Here is a 6,454-nt window from a genome sequence, read left to right as displayed (position 1 = left end):
GATGTATGGTATATTCCTGGCATGAATAACAATCTGATGAGTGCAGGTAAGCTAATTGAAAAAGGTTTTTCAGTAACCATGGAGGACAATCTCTTGAAATTGTATGAATGTAATCAAAAGCTGATTATGCAGTCTGAACTGGGAAGAAACAAAACATTCAAGGTGAATATTGCAACAACAGACACTCAATGCCTTAGTGCAAGAAGTGTTAAAGGGGAAAATGAGTTATGGCATAAGAGATTGGGACATCTTAACTATAGAAGCTTAGGGCATCTAAGTTCAAAGAACCTAGTACATGGAATTCCTAAGGTTATGACACCAGGTAAATCATGTGATATATGCATGAGAGGCAAGCAACCAAGATTGCCATTCTCATCAGAAATTCCTCCAAGAGCAACTCATGCTTTGGGTGTGGTGCATTCTGATGTATGTGGGCCTTTTGAGGTACCTTCACTTGGAGGAATAAGTAATTTGTGTCATTTGTGGATAAGTTTACAAGATTGACATGGGTATCACTCATTAAGTTCAAACATGAGGTGTTTGCTAAGTTCCAGAAGTTTAAAGTGAAGGCTAAAAATCAAAGTGGACAATGGTTAAAGATCATCATAACTGATAGTAGAGGTGAGTTCAACTCAACAGAGTTCAAGAAGTTCTATGAGAAACATGGTATTGAGCATGATGTGACTGCTCCATACACTCCACATCATAATGGTCTTATTGAAAGGAGAAATAAAACTCTTCTTGACATGACTAGGAGCATGCTGAAGAAGAATAATCTACCAAAGAAATTGTGGGGAGAAGCAATTGCCACTTTAGTATATGTGCTAAATAAATGTCCAACAAATAAGTTAAATGAACTAGTTCTTATTGATAAGTGGACTGGAAGAAAGCAAGGTGTCATCCATTTCAAGGTGTTTGGTTTTGTATGTTACAAACATATATCAGATACTACTATAAGGGAATTGGATGACAAAAGAAAAGTTATGTTGCTTATAGATTACCACAGTACAAGTATTTATAAGTTCTTTTTCCCAGTCATCAACAAAGTTGAAGCCAACAGATATATCATAGTGAAGGAATCTGAAGCATGGGATTTGAGCAAGTCTCAATCCAACTCTAGCGCAGTGTCAATACTAGAGTCCGATTCTACCTCTGAATGAGATTATGGCTCCAAAGAAGATTCTTCCTCTAAAGGAGATTTTGCCTCTGAAAGAGATTCTGCCTCTGAAGGTAATTCTGACTCTGAAGGAGAATGTGAATCTAAAGATGACTCTGACTTTGAAAGTGAGTCTGACTCTGAAGGTGACTTTGACTCTGATGGTGGATCTGACTCTAATTGTGGATCTAACTCTGAAGGCGGTCCAACATCTGAAGGTAGAACTTCTAAAGGTGGTCTTGCTTCTGAAGGTTTCTAGAGGCCATAGAGAGATAGATATATATACCAATGAGACTTGCAAACTTTGAGTTGCTGTAAGATACTGAGATTGATTCCAAAGGAGAAGTCATACAAAGTGCCATGATGGTGGACTTTGAACCTGTCAGCATCAATAAGGCTCTTAATAATAAGGTGTGCGTGAACGCCATGAAAAAAGAGCTTAAGGCCATTGAAAGAAACAAGGCATGGGAATTGAGTGTTCTAAATCATAACAAGAAGGCAATTAGTGTGAGATGTGTTTTCAAGATAAAGCTGAAGCTATATGGTTCATTTGCTAAGCATAAAGCAAGGTTAGTGTAGCGGTAAATTCATGATCATCAAGCTATGGATAAGCTAGAGATCAAATAACAAGAGTCGCCACCGCGCTTTTATTGTTTCCAAGGGAAAAGGGAAAAAGTACGAAAAAAACCCGAAAGGTAAGAAATTTTCAAATCAAAACTAATAAAATGTCAGAGATTACAGGTAAGGGGGTTGGTTACATAGAGGGAAGGTGTTAGCACCCAAAGTATCCTAGGTACTCCTTGGGAGCCCTTTTTGTGTGCATATGTATTTGGTACAAAATGATGTTTACAAACAAATAGAATGGGGGGATGAGAAAAAAATTCATTAATTATATTTTTGTGTTTGACAAGACCTTCGGACTTGTGCCTACGTACCAACATAAAAATGAGGGATCAAAACCTCGTAGTTCGTGATACAAATTTCAAAGTGGATGCATTTCTTTTAACAAAAATTAAGTTTGAAAGGCACAAAGGCCCCATAAATGGTTTGAATGAGTTAGTTCTTTTTTGGCTTTTTGAAAGTTTAAGTCAAGTATAATTAAGTCCATTTACAAGTTTGATTAAGAAAAGGAAGTTTGAAAATTCAATGGCATAAGGCCAAAGTTTCTATCTTTTTGCAAAGTGGTCAAAGTTTAGAACAAAATAAGTTCCAACATAGAAAATTTTAAAAGGAGGGAGAGATTTTGAAATTAAAGAAATGGGAAGGAGATGAAGAGACTAATCCTATGCACAAAATTAAAAGTTAAGGGTTGAAAAGATCTAACCAATTGGTAGCAATCCGATAGACAAGAATGTCAATAGAAACCCAAATTCCCTTGGACATTTAGAATCAAGCAACACACAAATGCACACTTATATCAATCTTGAAGAGCAAGGCATCAAATAAATATAGCCACATTCAAGCTTAGCCACTCCATGATCCTCTTCAAATTAGCCCATGTAACAAAGGAATTCATAAGTCACAGGTTCAAAATAACAACTTCACAATGATCATGTTGCAGATTAACTCAAAGGGATCTTGAATGATGTATCAGATGAAGTTTCAAATTGCAAGCACTTGGTTTCACAAAAGTTGGCATTGGCCAAGTCCTTTAGCATAGGAATGTTACCTAAATTCTAAGTCCATTTGTCCAAGATCAAGCCAACAGTCCACACAAAAGTTTTTTAGGGTTTTTGTTTTTATTATGTACGTTAATGGTCAAAGACCACACGAACAAGCAAAGTATACACAAACAAGATATATCACACAATATGGTCCAAATGGACAAAGTGAAAATTGCATTAACATAAACAATTAGAGTGGTATGAATAATAGCAAATGAATAAAGACTAAAATTAAATGACATTAAAGTAAATGACTTGAAATTAAAAGTTAGTTGTTAATGAGTTAGAAGTTAGTATTGTTTTGCTTTTGCTTTTCATTTTTAAGTCATTATTTGGAGAACACTCAACCCACTTATCACAAGCATGGATCTTTGAGCCAAGACATCTTCCGAAGGAAGGAAAAAAGGCCAAGTTTCCACACAATACCATGAAAGAGGAGAGACTTACAATCTCACTAACTAGAATGCTATGCCTCTTTGTGTCACAAATTTAGCGCTATGTTAAGCAATCGTAATTGGACTTATGTAGAAGTCACAACTATTTGAGGTCGGACAATAGAATTTTGGTGTTAATGCATGTTAGAGACATAGTATAATGGACTATGCTCATGAAACATACCACACATAAAAAGAATATGCAAAAGAGGTGGCCTAATCTCATCCATACTTATGTTGATTTTTCAATTAACTAGCCTTAGGACTTTGAGATATCATAGGTCAAATGAGATGAATGCATAAAGAATGGGAATGAGATGAAGAGGGAGGGGAATAGATCAAAACTCAAATTGATCAAAGGAGGACTTTTACCAAATTAATATCATCCATTCATTTTGGGAGATGGAATGTACATTCCATCAATCCCCTAAATCCAATGACATTAACTTGACAAAGTCAAATCAACCTTGACCAAGGCCCAACAACAAGAGTCAAACTCAAACAAGTCATCACAATTGGTCAACACAATTAATTGGCATTTATTCAAATTAAAAAGACTAAAATAATACATTTAAATTAAATATGGTTTGTCAAATTCCTAAAACCTCATCAAAACATTAAAGAAATGGCCATGAGATTTATCATAGGTCAAACAAGGTCAAAGGACCATGGAGAAAAAAATTCAGAATTTTTAAAGACTTAAAAGTATTTTTAAATAATTAAAAAATCAATTAAATCATGAAAAATATTAATAATGATGCAAAAAATAATTTTAATTCAAAATATGAAAGAGGAAATTATTTAAATTTTTTTGGTGAAACTCTCATATTTTTTGGATCAATATTAAAATTAATATGAATTAATGAAAATGAAAATTAGAAAATAGCAAAAAACGTGGACCACTTGATCTCCCTCATTAATTGAGGTGGAAGATCAAGTGGATGAGCGCGCGCAATCTTCCATGCACTTGAGTCAACTGATCGCACGCGTGGTAATCAGTATGTACGCTCAGGATTAAAACAAATCAACTGGATCCTATGGCTGGGAGAAGTGACAACGCACCGCCCGAGTTGTAACTATGGTCTTCTTCTCCGGTGGACCTCACCGGACTGGTCCACCCTCAACCATCACCAAAATAAAAAAAGAGAACGTGATCTGAAAGAAAAAATAGCGTAGAGCACGAATCTGACCTCAATTTCAACTAACTCCATATATATAGAAAGATATGAGGAGTTAAACTTTGAGGTGTGTCAACTGAGTTACTTCGATTTGACCTCTAAGCAACTCAATCTTCTTGCCTACATTAATAGGACTTCAGACAACCAAAGATCCAAGAGAATTGAGTAGAATTGAGTGAGAATCGAAGAGATGAAGTTTTCTGAAAATTACCTTCAATGCTATGCAGTTCTTGATGTTGCTTGCTCCAAACACGATTTGATCACACTTGAGAAGCTATCAGGAAGTGATTAGAGAGGTTGCAAGGCTTTGGATCCTAGAGTTCTTGAATCTCCAATAGTTGATATTCAAACTCAAATTTCAAATTGAAATTTCTCAGGTTTTCCTTTTGAATGAGAGGGTTTCAATGGGGGGCAAAGTTGGCGCGCAAAGTGTTGTTCAAATGAGCTCATAAGCCTTCTATTTATAGCCAAAGGGAATGATATTTGCACACTTCAAAATCTGTCCAAAATTGGCAATGTGAATGGCACGAGTGCATGGGCATGTACAGGCCCATGATGCAATGCATTAAGGTCCAAAAATGATTCCAATTGAAGTCTGAATGAAGCTTAAATGGCAAGGCAATGTGAACTGAAGTTTGTACAATTGATTCTTTCCAATGATGCAGCCCTGTTAAAGCCATGTGCAGACCTAGCAATCTTTGTCCAAAATGCATGAACTTCGGTTCTTTGGAAAGCTTGGATCAAGGGGAACAAGTTTGATGTTGAACACTTTTTAATTTGGAGCTTGGAACATGGAGAATATTGAGGTGGAAGTTTGGAAATTTCAACATGTTGAAATTTTTTCTAAGTGTTAAGCCATATATCTCAATATTCCACCTTACTTAACTTTTTATGTGAGCTTCAAATAAGAAAAATGCCTTCATCAAAGTTGTACATATTACAAAGACCTTCAAAATGGTCACCCATTTCATGGAATTTGGATTTAGAATGATAGAGTTATGCATTTTTGAAGTTTGGAAAAATCACTTGTTCAATGGTATAGGTAAAAAATGACCTATAATCTAACCTCATATCACATGCTCATAAAAGTTGAATTAGCTCCCACTCCAAACATAAACGTTGAATTAGACATCTTGAATTTGATTGTGCAACTTGGAAATATTTCATATCATAAAAATTGAGCAATTTATGGCCTTGGGAAGTTGACTTTCAAATTAGGGTTTAGACAAAATGACCTATAATGTTTCAACATAGAAAATGATTTTCCAAGCAAAACTAGCTCTAGGTATCAACATGAAAGTTGTTTGGAATGTCATTTAGAGTAACATTTCTCTTGGAATAATTTTCATATGGTGAAAATTGTAGGAGATAGGGTCTAGGGAGACCCTGTTTTGATCAGATGAATTCATCTGGCCAACCACCATCAACCAACTTGCTAAACTTCAATTCTCTTGACTTTATTGGCTCATGGTAGATCTTATATGCATAAGATGATGAATTTTGAAGAGTCCCTTGATAAATTTGATCAATTGGTGAGATAGCTTGTTGGAGAAGTTACTCAAGATACCCAGTCAAACTAGGGTTTCCAAGGAAATCCACCTTCAAACTCTTGAAGAATACTTGATCAATATGACATGTATAAATCATGGTGACTCATATAGGATGCTCATAATCATTCTTGGATCAATTCATGGTTGTGCTCTTTGTCATGAGGGTATCAAACCCTAGATATGAACTTGATAGATCAATGGTGATCATGCCCTACCTACAAAAGAGTTAGGAAAATAAAAAGATATATTTTTGGTATTTTGGTTAGTAAAAATGATAATATACAAGTATGATACAATCACATAGTGCTTTGTGATCTCTCCTAAAACAAACCCAATGAAAGAGGGGTAAGGAGGATGCCAAGGTATGATCCCAATGCTAATGCTTATGATGAAATTGCATGAGGGATCTTAGGGTCAAAATTGGGGTCTTACAGTTAGTAGCTCTAAGATTCCTACAAAATTTTGGTTTATA

The sequence above is a fragment of the Lathyrus oleraceus genome, chromosome 4, assembly GCF_024323335.1.
Source record: "Lathyrus oleraceus cultivar Zhongwan6 chromosome 4, CAAS_Psat_ZW6_1.0, whole genome shotgun sequence".
NCBI classification, from domain to species: domain Eukaryota; kingdom Viridiplantae; phylum Streptophyta; class Magnoliopsida; order Fabales; family Fabaceae; genus Lathyrus; species Lathyrus oleraceus.
The sequence above is the reverse complement of the archived record's forward strand: the minus strand, read 5'-3'. Positions refer to the sequence as shown.